The sequence below is a fragment of the Cydia amplana genome, chromosome 20 (assembly GCF_948474715.1).
Source record: "Cydia amplana chromosome 20, ilCydAmpl1.1, whole genome shotgun sequence".
NCBI classification, from domain to species: domain Eukaryota; kingdom Metazoa; phylum Arthropoda; class Insecta; order Lepidoptera; family Tortricidae; genus Cydia; species Cydia amplana.
In genome coordinates, this window is record NC_086088.1 from 11,309,237 (window position 1) to 11,330,626 (window position 21,390).

The 21,390-nt window shown below is 36.6% G+C and overlaps 1 protein-coding gene across 3 annotated transcripts in view; it reads left to right on the plus strand.

Moving 5' to 3' along the window:
• The window catches only part of LOC134657521 (complexin), a 138,487-nt gene that overhangs the window by 95,433 nt on the left and 21,664 nt on the right, over positions 1 to 21,390 (plus strand). The window lies entirely within an intron of this gene.

The window sequence follows — 21,390 nt, forward strand, 5'->3', positions numbered from 1 at the left end:
TTTATTAAAGATAAACAATGTGGACTAAAAACTTCAATGAAAATATTTTGGGCATTGATATTTTTTAGAGGAATAATTTGAGAACTTTCTGCTTTTATTAATTACTTATGTTATGTTAATTTGATTTCGAAGTGACGTTTTTGTTTGAAGAAACGTCACTTTTGACACTTGTTTGACACTGACATATCTTGCTGATGTTTAATAGATATCTAATATTTGACATATCTTAAAGTTCGAATATGGCTGCTACGAGGGTGAATCAAAAAGTCCTTAGAAATAGGGTCAAAAACAAACGAATATCATTTTTATTTTTTTTGCTTTTCAACATAATTTCCTTCTTGTTCTATACATTTATTATACCGTTTTTCAAGTTTTTTTTATCCATCATAAAAAAACGATTTTTCTTGAGCCTCAAAAAACTCCTCTACGGCACCCATGACCGCGTTGTTGTCGTCAAATTTAGTTCCGCGAATGTGCTCCTTTAGTTTCGGAAACAAGTGGAAATCACTAGGAGCTAAGTCTGGCAAGTAGGGCGGATGATCAAAGATCTCAAAACCAGCTTGGCGGATTGCAGTGAGAGCCATTTGTGATCGATGAGCCGGAGCATTATCATGGTGAAAAAGCACTCCCGCACTCAATTTTCCTCGACGTTTTTCTTTGATTGCTTGACGCACTTTTGGTATCAAATCGGTGTAATAGGCACCTGTAATGGTTTTTCCTTTAGGCAGATAATCAATAAAAAGGATTCGTTCTGCATCCCAGAAAACTGAGGCCATAACTTTACCTGCTGTCGGAAATACTCTAAATTTCTTTATTGGAGGGGAGGATGGCCGTTTCCAGGACATGCTTTGCTTTTTTGTTTCAGGGTCAAAATGGTGAACCCATGTTTCGTCCATTGTTACGAAACGACGATAAAAAGTGTCAGGATCATGTAAGATTTTCTTTAGATTCCGCTTCGAAACTTCTAAACGCAAGTCTTTGTTAGCCTGCGTTAACATTCGCGGAACCCATCTTGCTGACACTTTTTTAAAACCCAAAACATCGGTTAGTATTGAATGTACGCTACCAAATGAAATCTTTAGAGTCTCTGCTATGTATTTAATTGTTAGTCGCCGGTCGTCCAAAACCATTTTCTCAATTTTTTCAACGGTTTTTGCGTTAACTGAGGTAGATGGCCGGCCGGAGCGGGGGTCGTCTTCGCAGCTAGATCTGCCTCTTTTAAACTCGGCAACCCAGAAAGCGACGGTGGAATAGGGTACAGCACTAGTGCCTACGGTTTGCTGAATATCCAAAAAAATTTCCTTGGTAGTCATTTTTTTCATACACAAGTACTTTATCACGGCACGTAACTCATTTTTTTCCATAATGGGACGTTTTAGTCGACTTATTTCGCAAAATATTGATTTACCATGTAACGGCGGGAACAATTCGAATGAAACCAACTGTCAAATATTACGTTATAATGACAGTTCAAAATAAAAAAAAAACTTCATTTAAAAACTTTTTATAAACAGCCAGTTCTAAGGACTTTTTGATTCACCCTCGTAGTAACCGCCGCCGGTTTGTGGCTGAGTGGTCTAGTAGTCAGCGGGCCTACCGCGAACCACGTTCGACGTGTTTCCTCTCTGTCGCACTTGTAAATTCGTAAGTAAGTATGACAGGGAGGTAACACGTCGAACGTGGTTCGCGGTAGGCCCTCTAAACGTTAGCCGCGTAAGCTGAAGACGCGGGTTCGATTCCCGCCTCGGCCACCGACTTGGTCACTTTTTTATTTAGTGTATGTTATTTATTTCAGTTTATGAGTTTTGATACTTTTGATGCATTGACAAATTTAGAGAACGGCCGATTTAATAACCGATGAATCATTTTAAATTAACAAAAACTTTTGTATAAACTCTAGGCACGTACGATGTGTGGTAACTAAGAGGATTTTGTAACCCTGGCACAGATCCAAAATGGAGTGAACAGCCGACGAAAGTGCTTTTTTATCGAATGTTGCATTTTAGATGACTCCGTGCGATGTTTGATCTAGATAGGGGTTTCTGTAACGTTCAGCTAGCTTTCGGCAGTTTTTTTAAGGAATATAGTAGGTAATTTAATCAGATTTGACTTTTTCTTTCCTTTTAAAGTTCCAATCTATCGAGTAGTAAGAAAGATCATTTATTTACAAACAAGATATATACAGTGGTATTACTAAAATAAATTAAAAACTAGCTTAAATCTAAAATAGGCCCTTGAGGCATTGTAGTATGATTTTAGAAGTATACCAATTATTATGCCGATACTTATTTTTAAGTTAAATAAAAAAAGTTAGTTTGGTTGAAAAAATTACACTTTTCACACTGACAGATCAGTATTGTATCGCCGTGATATCTTATACGCATTGTTCGAATCGGGCAGAGCTTTGTACTTGATATTCCACGACTGTCCGTGCAGTTTTTCAAGTACAATAGTAAAAACTGTTCAAGTTTAATAAAGTTAAATCTTGCAGAAGCGCGTGTACGAGTCGTTCTGTAAAACGGTTCCGTGCTTGCAATGTTAAGTGATATTTTCTATTGCATAAACTATATTTTCTGAGACATACTAACATATTTTTATAAATTATATAGAATTAAACAAGTGTATAAAATTTCTGCACCACAAAATCAGATACCAGGTATATTATTATTGGTCTAACTATTTATAAGTAAATCTTTGTGTAAACAGAAATTAAAGAACTTGTGAATAACGTAGTTTGAGTTAAACTTGTTTTCCAGCAAAAGTAACAATTATTTGCGGTTTTTGAAAAAACTTACTCTATTCGTGTGTGCACGACTGGTGCTGCCCTCATTTTGTCAGACTTTCTACGTTAAATCTTATGCAGGAGTAAAATTATTTCAAGCGACTGCCGCTGGTACTAATGTCGGACATTCCATAAGATTACCTGTGTTTGTGACGATCAGTGCCACTTCCCCCTCCATCGACTTCACACCTTCCCAATAATGGCAACAGTTCCAATGTCAATTTTTTCAGTAAATAAATTTGTTTATTTTTTTTAATACGTGGTCAAAAAATGTTTTTTTTTTCTGATACGTGGCCCGCCTCTTAACTTGCTTGCTTAAGCTTTCTTAATTATAATTCAGCGGACTGTAGTTCTTTTTGCCGCACGTTTAGCTTATCATCATCTTCTTCCTTGCGTTGTCCCGGCATTTTGCCACGGCTCATGGGAGCCTGGGGTCCGCTTGGCAACTAATCCCAGTAATTGGCGTGGGCACTAGTTTTTACGAAAGCGACTGCCATCTGACCTTCCAACCCAGAGGGTAAACTAGGCCCGTATTGGGATTAGTCCGGTTTCCTCACGATGTTTTCCTTCACCGAAAAGCGACTGGTAAATATCAAATGATATTTCGTACATAAGTTCCGAAAAACTCATTGGTACGAGCCGGGGTTCGAACCCGCGACCTCCGGATTGCAAGTCGCACGCTCTTACCGCTAGGCCACCACCGCACGTTTAGCTTATATTTTCGCTTAATTCTTTTTCCTAAATCGTAGCGACTATAATTGAAAAAGTTTATTACTTTCTGTTGACGTTGCAACTTAAAAATATTTCAAGTTAATGTTTCAATCTTTCACAAGAACTCTTCAGCTTGTTAAATGCAGATTCTTCAAACAGGCATAAAAGCCACGTACCACCGTTTAACTGTTTTTACCCATTAATTTGAAGTTTCGAACGCTTGGCACATGGAAGTGGGTCAAGCGTTTGAGTTATTACGCTTGCAGAGCGTTACACAGTTTTTTTTAATTAAAAAAAAATTAAAACTATTTATTTGGTAGCATACAATTTTTCATAATTGGGCTGGTACCTCTTTTTAAGTATTGTAAATGCTTGTATTAAGAGAATACCGCTCTTCCACTGTTGGTAACTTACAGTTAGTTTTTTATTTTACTTTATTATGCTATTAACATTAGATATCAAGCAATTACAATTAAACATTAGACATTAGTTTTGGTAAAAGAAATAAGCACATACTTATGCGTGTACAAAAAATATTTTAATCTTGTAATAATATTTTAATAACATAAAATCTTTCTTTCTCTCCCCCGGTTATAATTGAGTTTGATTTAACTGGTCTGCAAACAAAAGTGGTTCGGTCAGTAGAATAATCAGATGGTCAGCAAGGGTTAGCTTAGGTTAGATTTTTGCTGATCAACTAATTTTTCTGCTGACGGAAAATGTTTTTTTGGCTGACCATTTAATTACTTCCCGTAATAATTGTGAGGATACAGTTAATATACTGGTTGCGAGACGGGTTATCGTGCTCTCTTCGCAATGGGAATGTACCCGTGGAGCGCCCTCTAGCGTAATTCGCGTGCAGTTAATTTGACGTGCGAGTGCCTCACGTGCTCCACCCACGTTTAACTTCAATTGAGGTTTAACCCTTTTGAAAGTTGGCCCAGTACAGTCGGCGAGAGATGGTTGAACGAATATATGAATATATGTATATTATTAACTAGCGAACCGCCCCGGCTTTGCACCGGTTAACAAATTATACATAAACCTTCCTCTTGAATCACTCTATCTATTAAAAAAAACCGCATCAAAATCCGTCGCGTAGTTTTAAAGATATGTATAAGCATACAGACAAACAGACAGGGAAGCGACTTTGTTTTATATACTATGTAGTGATTTAATCCATATAGGAATATGTATGTATGTATGTATATAAACGCTTTATTGTACATAAGATAGGTTAAGATACAATTAAAAGAAAGTATATACAATGTACAAAGGCGAACTTATCCCTATAAGGGATCTCTTCCAGTCAACCTTAGTCAATATGATCTGTAGTTTAGAGTTTACTCTTTTAAATAGCAGTACTGTGATGTCCCAGAAGTACAGATATTTTATTTTCAAAATATTTATTATGATGTAATCATTAAAAGTACCTACCTAATAATAACGGTGTCCTAGCCTAGTCGGTACTGTCGGTAGTGAAATGATCCTGCCTACTAAACAGGAGGTCCCGGGTTCAAATCATTCGTGCGTTATCTAGAATATTTGTTCCTGAGTTATGGGTGTTACCTAAATACGTATGTATTTAATTATCGACTAGATTGATATGTGTAAGATTGTCCCCAGGTAGGTACCTATTTATTTATATTTTGTATTAATTAAATGCAGAAAAACCGGCCAAGTGCGAGTCGGACTCGCGTTCCAAGGGTTCCGTACATTAAGTCCAACTCACGCTTGACTACACATTTCTTCTAAGTTTTCCTGTCATCTTATAGGTAAAGAAATATTTTGTGTATTTTTTTCAAAATTTTAGACCCAGTAGTTTCGGGGAATAGTAGTAGTCGGACAGACAGACAGACGCACGAGTGATCCTATAAGGGTTCCGTTTTTTTCCTTGTGAGGTACGGAACCCTAAAAATTAAATTTACCGGCTAACTACGAGCAAAAAGGGAACTATTCCAAAAATCTTCACCAAAAGCGCGCTCATTTAGCGCAGATTATTAAGATATGTCCAGTTTTTAATTAAAACACGCTTTGTTTTGCCATGTGCTGGTATTTAAGAGGCTTTAGGTTGACGCTCGGTGGGTTTTATTGTGTACTCATTGTTTTAGGGTCCATAAAACGTTGATTTCAATCGCTTTGTCTTGGCAGTGACGATGGTTTATTGCAGTGACGGTTTATGTTAAGATTTCATTTGTGAGATGACTTTTTAGTTCAAAGTACCCCACAGCAAACACAGGGAAAAAGTGGTTTCAATAAAACCTCACGAAATTTTTGTATGATGTAGATTTAAGTCTCCGGATATATTTTTTATAAGAGCACAACTCTCTGAGAAGTATATTTTCAGAAATAATCAAGTTTATATTTTTCTATTTCTGGGACGTGTTTTCTAAAATACTTTAGATATACTTCGTGATATTTGATTGAAACCACCTTTTCCCTATATTTTCTTAAAGGTGTTTTTGAAAATCTTTAGTAATTCGGTTTAAGATTTAAGATACAATACCCAGTTAGGGGCTTTCCCTATGTAGTAGGGACACAGAACGTTTGAGCTCAGTATCAAATTACCATCTCTTTTGTCCTATTCCATGTCTATTTCTAAAATAATTACTTGAACTATCTACTGATACAACACATTTCGAAATTGAATGGTTCAATAGCAAACCGTCCATTCCATTTCGAAGGCAATATTCGTTTTACCTCAATCGAGAATTGGGCACGCGACGGTAATCGGGTAAAAAGTGAACTTAAGGTACAGTTCCGATTCAGACTACACCATCATTACTGCTGCAGTATTGCGCGACATTGCTTCCGACTGCATTGCTATAGTAAATGTCTTAAATCACCGCAGTAACATCGATTCTGACAAAACACTGATTTATATACTTTCACGATTTTTACTCATTATTATTCACAACGAAAAGACTTAATCGCGTAAAATTTAGTTTTTAAATCTACCTCCGACGTTTCGAGGACGGCGTTGTCCCCGTAGTCTCGGAGTCGGAGTCGAGTCGTGTTGTCAGAGCCGTTGTACGGACACCGTCTTCGAAACGTCGGAGGTAAATTAAAAAAACTAGACATTTATACCAAATTTAGCATTAACTGCAGTAATGCAGATAGCAGCATTATTACGGCAGCATAGTGCAGCGTGGCATTACTGCCGATTGCATGGCTGCTGCAAATGTAAAATCGTTTATTCCCCTGATTCTAGCTAGACTTTAGCGGCAGCAGTGCAGTCAGCAGTAATGTAACGCCATATTACTGTAGCAGTAATACTGCTGTATTCTGAATACAACCAGTACCTTTATAATAATTACCCCGTTTGTCATATTGCAGTAGAGAAGTCATACATTTGTACATTTTATTACTGAAAAGCATCAACAGTGCGCTTAGATTGAGCTAATATGGACCTTCCGTCAACGGCGTAAGGTCTTTATCGTCTGCTTTACGTTATTTGGGGAAAGAATGTATTTTATTTGAAAAGGTCGCTTAAGTGGTTTTTATTTGACAGCAGGAACAAAATTTTACTATCTTTTCTCACGAAAGTCTGCCTTACGAGTAGAAGTAAACATTTGGAAGATGATTAATAAGGTAAACGTACTAGTGCTCGACATGATAATGCCCAAAAGATGGCACCATAGATATAATATTTTTAAAGATAGAGTCTAAGCCATCCATCACCGTAGCCTCACACACACAGCCAAATGTTATGTACGATTAACAATGAGGAACCAAAGGCACTATGTGGCCACGACGATAAAGTCATATCGATAAACTATACGGACTTTTTTACAATTAAATTTTTACTTGAAAGGATTTTAACTACCTAAAATGAGCAGATAACCATTATAACACAACTTTATATACCGTGTGTAAATCCAATACGGGCGATAAATTAAACCAGATATACGAGGGGCGTTCAAAATATTCTCGGTATTGATATCTTACGACCTCTTCTAAAATTTTTTTCGTTACTGGCCGCTAAGGTTTATTCATTGACATTAAAAAAAAGTATAATTCGAACCGAGATGGTCTTTTGTTTTTCTGCAATTGCTGAACAAACATGAACATCATGTGCGAATTGACAATGTTAAATTCTTGACAAAACAGGGTAAAAATCAAAAAACCATAAAAGAGGAAATGGATTGTGTTTACCGTGAGTCTGCTCCTTCTTTATCTACCATTCAAAAGTGGTCAAGCGAGTTTAAACGCGGAAGGGAGAGTATTGAAGATGACCCTAGACCTGGCCGGCCTGTAGTAGCTACTTCACAAGAAAATATTGATAAAGTGGAAAAACTTATATTGGAAGATGGTCGAGTGAAGGTAAAATCTATAGCACAAGTAACCAATCTCTCTATTGGTACCGTACATGATATTATACATGACCATCTTAATATGTCAAAAGTAAGTGCAAGATGGGTTCCGCGAATGCTGACTCGGCTTCAAAAAGACATGCGTGTAGCTTGTTGTTCCGATTTTATTGACCTGTGCGGTGAAAATCCTGATGAGGTGCTGCAAAGAATAGTTACCGGAGATGAAACCTGGGTTCATCATTATGACCCAGAGAGTAAACAAGAGTCCATGCAGTGGCACATTAAGGGTTCAGCTCATCCCAAGAAGTTCAAGGTCATCCCTTCAGCTGGCAAGGTCATGGCCACGATATTTTGGGATTGTGAAGGAGTATTACTAATCGATTATAAAGAAAAAGGTGTAAATATCACAGGACAGTACTACGCTAACATTCTACGTCAATTAAAGGATGTAATTAAAGAAAAGAGGCGAGGAAAGTTAACCAAAGGTATTCTGCTTCTGCATGACAACGCCCCCGTCCATACTGCTCATATTGCCAAGGCAGCTATTGTTGAATGTGGGTTTAAAACTGTTACTCACCCACCGTATAGTCCGGACTTAGCCCTCAGCGACTTCTTTTTGCTCCCCAATCTTAAAAAGGATCTGCGTGGAAATAAATTTTCTGACGATGAAGCATTGAAGGCGGCAGTGGAGGAGCATTTTTACACGAAAGATAAAAAATATTTTTACGAGGGATTAAAAAAAATAATTGATCGATCTTTTAAGTGTATGAACATAGGGGGGGAGTATATTGAAAAATAAAAATATCAAACTTTTCGTACTTGTTTGTTTTCATTCTCATACCGAGAATATTTTGAACACCCCTCGTAGAATTTATCCTTGTAATCATTAATTCAGTATTTTTTTAAGTTACTCTTAATTATGACCCCGTTTTAATTATTTGAATTATTGTCTAAAGGAGGCATGGAACGCCACATATATAAAAGTTACATTAAAACCAAATAAAATATGTTTTTCGCAATAGTAGAGTTTATTATTATATTATAAAGTATTCATTATCCATTAGCATTTCCAGGTTGTTTATTTTTAGTGAAGATATCGAAGCTTCTATTAATCGCTATTCCGTTCCGCTGTGTAGAGAGTATCGATATATAACATGATTAAAATCGACAAATCCACATCCCTAAAAACGTGCAATAAACTCATACACATTTTAACGCACACATACACAGCTTGCCCACCACCAAAATGGCTACGGCTTGACGGATAAATTTTGTACTGAGAACCGATAACGTTGGGGCCTTGGATGGCACCCTGCTATCACCTCTATTGACAATGACTGAAGTTCTAAGACTTCTAAGATGACATGTCCTGAGACCGCGTGGAGCACCAGTACGTTTACCTTATATAAGGTTTTTGTTATGTGCGTCAGCAAACGTGCGTTTTTTTTTGTGAATCAATTTGCAAAAATAGAACTTGGAAGTGTGTTACATTTGTTTTTCGCTGAACATTTTTTCGTAACTATGTAAATCAAAAAAAAAAAAACAAAATTCGTTTATTTTTTAACCAGTTTTTGCCGTGATGTCGAACTCTCCTTTTAAGTTATAGTTAGTAAATAGATAGGTCCGATGAGTACCTTGCTGATTTTTTCTATAAGTAAACATTTTAATAGTTATTTGTACAACAAGAGATCAAAGTTTGATATTTCTTCGAGTGCTTATTTTGAGTCCCGTGCAAGCGAAAGATTCTATACTAGATTCACGAGCGTAGCGAGTGAATCTAATTTAGAATCTTGAGCGTAGTAAGGTACTCAAAAGCGCACGAGATGTAAATAACTTTGATCTCGTGTAGTTCACAAAACTTTTCACCTCAGCAGTGAGAACATATTAGAGAACCCGAAAAATGTATTCCTTCTTCATCACTTACCTATTCACTCATGTTGTCTTAAGATATACTAACAATTAAGTTTTCACCTCAGCAGCTCGAACAAGGGTACTTTGCTACTTAAAAACAGTGAGCAAAATCGCATTTTGCTCCTTTTGTCTCACTCAGTGAGCAAAATGCGATTTTGCTCACTGTTTTTAAGTAGCAAAGTACCCTTGTTCGAGCTGCTGAGGTGAAAAGACAATTTATTTAATGACCTGTTTGCATTTAGCTGTCAGCATTTCTAAACTTACAACATATTTCTACAACATTGACCTAAATTTCTCTCCCTTTGAACCTGTAGATTTTCTCATAGCGACCTCAAGTCGCCACCGAAGTCACTTAGCACTCGGCACTGAAGTCACAAAGGCACTTGGAAGAACTAACTGGCCCCAATTATGAGCAATTTGAGCGCGACGAGGGCACGGAAAGTGGTAAAGTGCACTGAGGGGCTACCGCGAAAACCGAATTTCGCAAATTGCGGGCATTTTTATCTGTCACTCTAATTACGCCTTGGAGTAAAAGAGAAAGATCCCCGCAATTTGCGAAATTCGGTTTTCGCGGTAGCCCCTCTGCTCGTACTAGGTAATACATTGTTGGTGATAATACCTATAGTATCTTAAGAAATTAGTCTTTTGAGATGAGTAATAATTTTAAGTTAGTTGTCTAAAGATACACGTGTAATGTGTCATAGAAGTAATTCTAAAGTTTTAAATACAAAAGTCTGTCTGTCTGTTACCTCTTTACACTTAAACCGCTTTAACCGAAAACCGATGTGAGGTGACTGTTACAGTTATTGGCCACTGTTAACAATAATAAGGCTTCAATTGGCTTGTTTCTTTCTGATTTGTTAGGAGTGGCCAATTTCTAGTAGCTAATAACTATAGCATGCACTTATTTAGATGAAATTTGGTATGGAGATAGTTTGAGTCTCGGGGAAGGAAATAGGATAGTTTTTGCCACGGAAATCATCATTGTACGCTGTCGAAGAAATAGTCTGATTATTATAGGTTGATTTTTAGGGGGCAAACGTACCACTGGCTAGTGATTGATTAAAGATCGACTCAAGTGCTAAAGCAATTTGACGTTTATGGTGACATTTCCATGCTCTGTCATTGCAAAGTATGCAGAGTTTTGGTAATTTTCTACGACATTTCAATCTCTGATCAGGAATACCGTTAAAATCCTTCGATGTCCACCCTGGGGCCCATTTCTCGAACGGTATTAGTCTAATATTATTAGTGTGTTGCCATGGTAACCCATAAGATTTGACAGTTTGTGGACTTATAATATTAGTCTAATACCGTTCGAAAAATGGGCCCCTGTATTTATTTATTCACTCAGCCGGGCTATTAAGCCTAAATATCCCTCATATTCGCGTGCCTTCAGTGGAATGTCATTTTCAATCGATAGCGCCCCCTAGCGAGGGGAGGCAAAGTTAATTCTTGATCTTGTTACGAGGAGCGATCCGTCCGGTAAAGGTGTGGTGCTAGTGATGGCGTGATGGTGAGCTACCGCTTGTGGCAGGTAGTCCCAAATCTTTGCGTGAATAAAAAAGTTATCGCCGCAAAAAGTACTGAGAGTTGAAACGTGACTATATATATAATTTTTTTCGATACTAAGATCCTGTGTTGCAGATCATGAAGGTTTTGTTATTGTCGATGATTTTGTGTCACAATATTCCTTATAATTTTTATTAGTTTTCACATGTTTAGCCGATGGTCCCGGGTTCGAATCCCGGTAAGGGCATTTATTTGCGTGATGAGCACGATATTTTGTTCCTGTCATGGTTTTTTTCTATGTATTTAAGTATTTATATATTATTTATATCGTTGTCTGAGTACCCACAACACAAGCCTTCTTGAGCTTGCCGTGGGACTTAGTCAATTTGTGTAAAAATGTCCTATAATATTTATTTACTTATTTTATGTTTTTTGTGTCATATATTTTAACCCTAATATTAGGTATTCTTGTTTGACCCTTATAGCCATGTTTAAATATTAAGACGAAAACGCAAAAGACAAGACAATTTTATCTTAGTAAAATTTACCCAAATCCTTGACTATTAAATGATAGTTTCTTGTAGACAATATTTTCCGTAGGTACATATAAAAACTGTAACAAAATTAACGCTTCTATTTAGTTTACACTTACAACAGCACTATCTAAGTATCTACATTTCCGCACACTTGAGTCACAAAAGCACTGCATTTAGCGCCGGGCCCCGCGAAACCAATATTATAATTACGTTAACTTCGTTCCGGGTACAGTTGCGCAGAGTTGCTCCTGTAGACAATATTGTCCCACTTACATATAAAAACTGTAACAAAATTAACGCTTCAATTCAGTTAACACTTACAATATCACTATCTACATTTCCGCACACTTGAGTCACAAAAGCACTGCATTTAGCGCCGGGGCCCGCGGGACCAATATTATAATTACGTTAACTTCGTTCCGGGTACAGTTGCGCAGAGTTGCTCCTGTAGACAATATTGTCCCACTTACATATAAAAACTGTAACAAAATTAACGCTTCAATTCGGTTAACACTTACAATATCACTATCTACATTTCCGCACACTTGAGTCACAAAAGCACTGCATTTAGCGCCGGGGCCCGCGGGACCAATATTATAATTACGTTAACTTCGTCCGGGGTACGGTTGCGTGGAGTTGCTGCTGTAGACAATATTGTCCCACTTACATATAAAAACTGTAACAAAATTAACGCTTCAATTCAGTTAACACTTACAATATCACTATCTACATTTCCGCACACTTGAGTCACAAAAGCACTGCATTTAGCGCCGGGCCCCGCGAAACCAATATTATAATTACGTTAACTTCGTTCCGGGTACAGTTGCGCAGAGTTGCTCCTGTAGACAATATTGTCCCACTTACATATAAAAAGTGTAACAAAATTAACGCTTCAATTCAGTTAACACTTACAATATCACTATCTACATTTCCGCACACTTGAGTCACAAAAGCACTGCATTTAGCGCCGGGGCCCGCGGGACCAATATTATAATTACGTTAACTTCGTCCGGGGTACGGTTGCGTGGAGTTGCTCCCACGGCGGTCGTAGCGTTCGTAGTGTACACGGAACTCAAGGCAATATTGTTTGAGTTTTTATAAGGTCCGGGGTAATATTAAGTTGGAGAAATAGGTTAGTGAGGGCAGATTAAGCACTGGCAACTTAGATACTTAAGGTGTGCGATGTTTTCATAATTTGCGATTTTCACTTATAATTTACTAGCGACCCGCCCCGGCTTCGCACGGGTTAATCCTCTTGAATCACTCTATCTATTTAGAAAACCGCATCAAAATCCGTTGCGAAGTTTTAAAGATCTAAGCATGCATAGTGGCAGACAGACAGCGGGAAGCGACTTTGTTTTATACTAGTGAAGCTGAAACGGGATTTAATTGCATGCATATAAAGTATTTATCGTTTTTTTCCTTTTTTATATGTCTACCTGTAACCATAAACGTAATGTTACATTCGAAACGTCAGGTTAAATAATGAAATTACAATCTAAAATTAAAAGCTAATGATAAATATAAACTAGTTACTTATAATAAAATTAAAAACTAAAATAATCTAAATTAAAAATGATTAAAAGTACTTAAGTGCACGCGATTGCGATTGAATAAGGAAATTGTATACCGTAAATCGGTTGATTGTGACACTCACTAATCAAATAATTTTGTAACATCTGTAAACTGACATGCACAATCTGACAATAAATGATTACTTACTTACTTATTGAGTCCTATTTCAGTTTCAATTATGAGTTAAAATCGTATTAATCAGTTCTATCCCCGGCTTTTAGCAATAAGTTTCTTGGAAGTTCTTTGCGTAGCGTTATTAGATGGTCACTTTTTTGGTGAACAAAATAATTGTGATCAAACCGGACTTTGTAATCTCAATAAGGTTTTCCCGCCGGATTTATTTATAACAAACTAGAGTCTGCGCCCATTATTGGAATTACATACATTAAATTAACAAGATTTGAGCTCTTCTATCATTTCAGGAAGCACTAAGATCAAAAGGAGTTGTATCATATTATATAAAATAAAAATATACACTCGAATAGCGTTAATAAATCCCCCGCTGCAATTGGGACCCAACCCGTTTCGACACAATTAAAACTTGCACTCAATATGGCTGCCATACAACTTGGCGCGTGAATGTCATCCTTTGCACTGAGCACCGCTCACTGTGATAAGCTGTAGCGAATTGCATGAGTAAACCGCTCACTGTCGAATTTCGCTATGTAATTTGGAAATTGGTAAACTATGCGAGTCATTGTATGAAAACAATATACTGCTTTACTCCGCGTATAATATTTAGGACTAAAGTGTAATCCGATAATTACGAATGTCGAAAACCGTCAGATAATGCCGTAAAGGGACTCTTATTATGATGGAATTTTCGGTGATATTCAGCTGATTTTATAAAATATTCTGTACCTACTCCAGTTAATCTTTGAACATGGCACTGGCAATAATACTGAAATATTGAGAATTTCCAACATAAAATATTTATCAGAAGATCTGCATATTTCATCATTTATTATCATTATTCTCTTGAGAGCAGAATATTCCATCTTTCTCTTACTTATGCTATCTCTAATCATTACCTACGTATAGCGTGTGATAGAGACAGCACGCCCACCCGTACGTTAGACAGAGATGACACGCCAACTGGGCGTCTTTCCTGGGCGCATGCGCGGCCATGTTTTGTATCGCGTGATCGCTGAGGGTGCTGCGCGCGAGTTAGTTCGGTAGCCGACATCTTTGTGTATAAACGTATGCGCGTATCCGACCCTACGACCGATCATAGTTTTGTTCAATTGTAATAATTTTAGTATTTTAAAGTATAGTGGACTGTTGTGTATCGTAAACCGTGTCTTAAGTTAAATAAACTGTTTAACTTCAGTGCCGGTTATTCTTATTATACCTACACCCGCTATATACGTAATAATTTAGAAGATCCTAATGATTTATTAGACAATAACTAACGAGCAATTCTTGTATATTTATTTATATATGCATATATATTTCGGGGATCTCGGGAACCGCTCTAACGATTTTGATGAAATTTGCTATATAGGGGTTTTCGGGGGCGAAAAATCGATCTAGCTAGGTTTTACCCCTGGGAAAACGCGCATTTTTGAGTTTTTAAATGGTTTCCGAGCAAAGCTGGGATACCCCAGGTATTTAGACATTTAACTGACACAATTTATGTCCCTGCATCAACAAACGCTCCCTTCTTTAAATTGCGCCTCAAACTTTGAACCAAACCTTTGACAAGTAACTGAAGTTGCTCAGTTCCGCAAAGATTTGTTTTATAACTTTTACAAGGCTTCAAGATCGGTTTAATGACTCGTATAATCATCTCGGAGTTTAGATCATGATATAATGCGGAGTTTAGTTCATTTGAAAAGTTTACTTCAATCATGTTGAATATTGTTATGAATGGAAGTTTTGTAATGAAAAGATTTTATCGCTTATAACGCGGTTTTAGGTATTTCCATCTTGTCAAAGAGTTGAGTGTGACGTTGCTTAATAATTACTTGTTTCGAAAATCCATACTTTTAATCCATACTAATATTATAAATGCGAAAGTGTGTCTGTCTGTCTACCTGTCTGTAACCTCTTCACGCTTATAAATAAATAAACAAGAAATGCTCGTTTAAAGGTATTAGATTTTTAGTATCTACCTATTCCTTCTCGCCTTCCTGCCTAAGAAAGACCTTAAACTCCGTATGTTTGCCCTCGCTAATAGTGTTTGTTTGTATGTTTGTGCGCAAACACATCCTAATCGGGCCCGGCGAAATGGGTCGAGTGTCCATTCGTTACCGGCTTTCCTGTTAGAAAAGAGAAGGGTTAAACTACGGAGAAGGTTTCCATTGTGTTTCTAAATGTAGGTAACTGACTTATAAAAAAAGACGAGGCTTTCTATTCGACAGTGTGACTGTTTGTTTTTAAGGTTCCGTACCCAAGGGGTAGAAACAGGACCCTAATATTAGGTACTAAGACTCCACTGTCCGTCTGTCTGTCCGTCTGTCTGTCCATCTGTCTGTCTGTCTGTCCGTCCGTCTGTCTGTCTGTCACCAGGCTGTATCTCATCAACCGTTTTAGATGAAAGGGTAATCATACAAATTCTATTTCATCTCTGATAAAACTGTCAAATTAAATCAAGTCGTAAATAGCAAACATATGTATATATATTTAAAGTCAGAATACGCCGCCATATTGTTTTATATTTATCTGCCATTGGACAATAGGGCGATCCTTATTCAATTAATATTTCAATGGCTACCAGCTACCACTATACACTATACAGTCGACATTCATTGTCTTTCCATGATTGATATGATAATAATCTGTAGGTAAACTTTGATTTCGTCATCCCTATAGGTATTTATAGCTGGTCAAGCAGATCTTGTCAGTAGAAAAAGGCGGCAAATTTGAAAAATGTAGGCGCGAAGGGATAACTTCCCATAGAAAATTTGAATTTCGCGCCCTTTTTTACTGCCAAGATTTGGTTGACCAGCTTTAACAATGATAACAGCTTGTATGTTATAAGTTTTATTTCGTAAATAGGCTTCAATACAACTGAAATTATCTGTTTAGATGTTTAATTGGACATACACACGCACACATAGAAAATTTTTATCTGATCTTATCTGAACACACACTTACTTACTTACTTATATAATCTGAAAATTTTAAATAGTGTACCAGCATAAAATCGGAACGGAGCGCAAACAATTAATTAATTACATTAATCAATCACTTAATTTAATATTTAAAACTTTCGCGTTTTGAACACATTAACTCACATTTATCGACGGGTCTATCGCGAATTTATTTTATTACCTTTATTTACCGACGATTCGACACAGGTTTCACTGGTCGTGGTAGACTTAATGGCTAATGGCATTCTCTACCACTCAAACATATTTAGCCCGTTGTAACCACAGACATGTAAAAATCAAAATTAATTAAAACTATATACATATATGTATTGTTAAGTATAAATTTAACAATCAAATATTACATAAATTACGTATATCAGATCGCTTGGGACTAATCCTCTGTAACCATTGAGGCCTATACTGCCGTATTCGAACTTCAAGATATATTCACAAGAGACGACACGTACTAGATCCATTCTAGATACGTTATAGTTTAGATTTCAACTAGTTCTCTTTTGCAGCGCAATTCGGGCAACCAATGTCACTTTTACGTTAGATAGAGTTAGATATCTATTAGATGTGAATTCGATCCCTAAGTAATATCTTGTGGAAATCGTTCAAGAGTATCTCCAGAATCGCGGAAATGTCAAATTTGACAGGTTAGATCTTAAACATATCGTTATCGTATCTTGGCGATGTCTAAAAGATATCTAATAGATGCCTATTACAAAATCCGAATCGGGCCCATTGAGAATAATATTCCCGTAACAGTCCAGGAATAAAGGGCTATGACATATAGTGAGATAGGTCGTTCGTGTTATGGACGTTATCGGTTTTCCGACATGATACTGATGTGTTACTATCGGCTCCTCGGTCACTGTTAACTCACGCGTCTCTCACTTTGCCCCCTTACTACCCAGGCCATGTAGATTGTAGACGATTTTAAGATCCTGCCAGAAGCAGTCGCTTACCTGGGAAGTAAGATAGTAAATATTATAATAACAATACATTTTACATGTAAAATACAAAGAAAATTATAACTAGGTAAAGTCGAAGAACAAAGCAACATGGGAAGGGTAAAATTCTAACTAATATATAATATATTATACACACCATTGTGTACATATAATGTATGGCTGTTATATGTGTGTATGTCATACAATAAATAAATAAATAGATAGAGAAAAGAGAAGCAGCAGCAGTAATTTCGGAATTGGAAAAAATTTGAAAATATTAATTACTTACATTCATATTCGATAAGTTCAAAATTTTGTACCGGTATCAACTAACCTATTTCGTTATTTCGATTATTATGATTGCAAGAATAACAAGACATAATGAAATAGAATACTTGTTATTGAAATTAACAGGGTGGACGTAACAAAGGTGACTGTTTGTGATCAGACTGTATCACCATAATAGACAGAGTCGTAGTTTTTTTCTTAGCATGTATTTAATGTTTTTAGTTACGGTTTACAATCTAAATAATTTATAATAAATACGACAAGTATTTCATAACAAATAAATGTCCTATGTATGAGTGAGTTAACATAGTAACGCTTCTGAAAGCTATGAATATAATTCAATTCGGGACAAGCCCCGACAGTTATAATTGCCACTATACACATCCATATTTTATTCAGAACGCTGTTACGTGCTGTGATGGCTTCAGTTTACGTGGGAATCGGGAATAAATAATTAAGCAACAAAGACATTAAAGTTGTATTATAGGTAAAACAAAAAGTTTAATTGTTTTGTAATTTCAAGAAGAGTGAGATCTTAGTCTTTAAGTCTGGTACGAAAACATATTCCATACCACCTATTAGTCTAGACGGTTCTCCTCTTCAGACTGTTACAAAATTTAAATATTTGGGCCATTGGGTCACAGACGACACTCTCAAAGATGATGAAGACGTTGAAAGGGAACGCAGAGCACTATCGGTTAGGGGTAACATGTTGTCGCGCAGGTTTGCACGCTGTTCCCGGGAGGTCAAAATTACTCTATTTAAAACGTACTGCCAAAACCTGTACACGTGCAACCTGTGGAGCAACTACACCAAAAAGACTTTTAGTGCTCTGCGTGTCCAGTACAACAACGCCTTCAGGGGTTTGTTGGGGCTGCCCTGGCGATGCAGCGCGTCAGGAATGTTCGCCGAGTGGGCACAGACGGCTTCCACGCAGTGCTGCGTAAGAGGGTAGCGTCCCTGTGGCAACGCGTGCGGGGCAGCACCAACACACTCCTGAAGGTGATTGCGGAAAGGGTCGATAGCCCTCTTATAGCTCATTGGATGTCTATGCATGTAAGATCCAATGAGCATTATATGTTCTACTAACATTAACGTTTATTTTTATTTTTATAGTTGTATTTTATTTTTCTTTGTTATCTACTAATATAGGTAGTTGTGTAGACAAAAATATGGATACCTGGTGTCTGAAATAAATATTTTCATTTTCATTTTTCATTTACTGCTATGGGATCGGATACCGAATTTTTTTGTATGGGAACGAAAACGGTATTTTTTCGTAAAATATATAACAAAAATATATGTACGTAAGAAAAATAATCTAACAATTATTTTTAAGCCAATACCTGTATGTATAACTTACAATATTGGCTGAAGCAACTCGCCCAAGTAATAACAACAACCTATAAAAGGACGTATTTCCACAGGAATTCACTATTGTTTACGACCTTTTTGCATAATACATGATGCTTTGAAAAGTTAATGCCTTTCTAGGCTTATGTCGATGTAAATGATTGTAGTCACGCATGCGTAATTGAAAGTAATTGTGCTACGGCAGTGGAACACGTAACTCATATTATTGTACAGTCCCACAAGAAATTGTATATTATTGAGGGCGCCACTGAGCTTTATTAGGCAACACACGATGCAATACGTACATTCTAAACTGAAATAGACCTCCGGTGGATTTGGTCACATTTCCTTTAGTGAATCATTTCAGTTTATAATTTAAAATATAGTAGAGTGACTACTTAAAAGAACAAATCGAAATATTTTCATAAAATCAATTTTACGAAAGTAATAGACCATCTCACCTTCAAACCCAGACAGGAAAAGTAGGCAATTAAAGAGCTGACGCTTTTAATTAATAACGTTTAGTTCGATTTGTTATTATAATTTAGAAAATTGTTTCATATCAATATCGATAACACTTGAGTCGATATTTAATTAATCACTAGCACGTATGCTTTTGTGCTATTTTGTGCCCAGTCAAACAGGGCTATGTAGGTATATTACATTTACTTAACGAAATAATGTACCTACTACATACTTTTTCTTCTTAATATTAGTATATTGACCCCAAAATCAATAAACATTAAGCAATATTCGCATTTCGCACTACACAGAGTAACACTTAGTAGGTAGGGTCAGCAGCTTACTTATACATTTGTATATTGATGGTTATACACATACGGGTGTTTTCTGTAACAGGAGCAATAAATTAAACTGTAGGCTGTACTCCTCAAACTGACCAACATTTGTTCAGCGACTTTTAAAAATAACTTATGTTTTGATTTTTATTACACTTTAAAGTATGTATATTCTAAAGCGCAATGTATTGCAAATTTTGTTATGATTAAAGCGTGACAAGCAACGTCAAACACACTGATGTCAGCGTACATTGAAGGCAATATTTATTTTGTATGAAAAAAAGGAAGTCTAAAGTTTTATAATTTTTAAAAGTTGTTTAACAAAACTTTATAGTTTGAGGAGTATAATATAATATGTTTCAATTATTTGCTCGTGTTACAGGCAACACCCTGTATACCTACTCCTAATATACCTATGCGTAGGTACATTTTGGCAGTGAATCATCCGTTCTTTATAAAAATGTTGTAGATACATTTATCGAGAAGAATTATCTCCAACTTCCTAACTTCAGACAAAGACACTTTAATTCAACGAACTAGAATAACTATAAGTCTAGAAACTCAAGGCTAGAGCTCAAAAACCGGACAAGTGCGGGTCGGACTCGCCTAACCGACGGTTCCGTACTTTTTAGTATTTGTTGTTATAGCGGCAACAAAAATACATCATCTGTGAAAATTTCAATTGTCTATCACGGTTCATAAGATACAGCCTGGGTGACAGACAGACAGACGGACGGACAGCGGAGCCTTAGTAATAGGGTCCCTTTTTTACCCTTTGGGTACGGAACCCTAAAAATTACCCTTACCTACGTGTATTGTCCCGCGAGTGACTCAACTGTACAGTCACGAGTAATTTGGGACCCATTTCCATTAAATGTTGTTAGAACATTCGTAATGCAATAAGGTTGAAACTTCAGTTCGATGGTGTTGAAATGTCAAATTAAGACATTTATAAGTCATAGCGAATCGACCCTTGAAATGATAACCTCTTGGCAAAAAGTTATCACTCCGGTTTTATAATCTGTTTGAAGTGACATTTTCAAAAATATTATTTCACAAATTGACGTAATTGAGTGGTTGCCCCTAGAAACGTAAACGTAAGTAAATGTCGATGGTAAACATTATGTCAATGAATTATGACACCACTGCGTTAAAATATTAGCTCTAAATAGCGTCAGTTTGCTACACGATATTCAACCTTAGGTGGGTCCCAAATTAAAGCTCGTGACTGTACAACACACATGGTGACAACTTCAACGTCCAAACGCGCAAGAGGTTTGACATATGTATGGATTTTTATTAACCAATAACAATATAGTAAATTTTTTTTACCAAAACATTTTTAAATTACTGGAATTTGTGTACTAAAGCTGGAGGCATATTAATGCAGAATGAATATATTTCAGTGGTATGACAGTTTTTCGAAGTCAATTAAGCTTTCGTATGTATATTTATGTCGTCGCTGCTTTATTCAATAATCTTAAAGAAAAACAAGGCATCTACATCTCAGCTTCAAGCATTATAAAAGATTACTGCTGACGCTACAAGCACATTAGCGCCC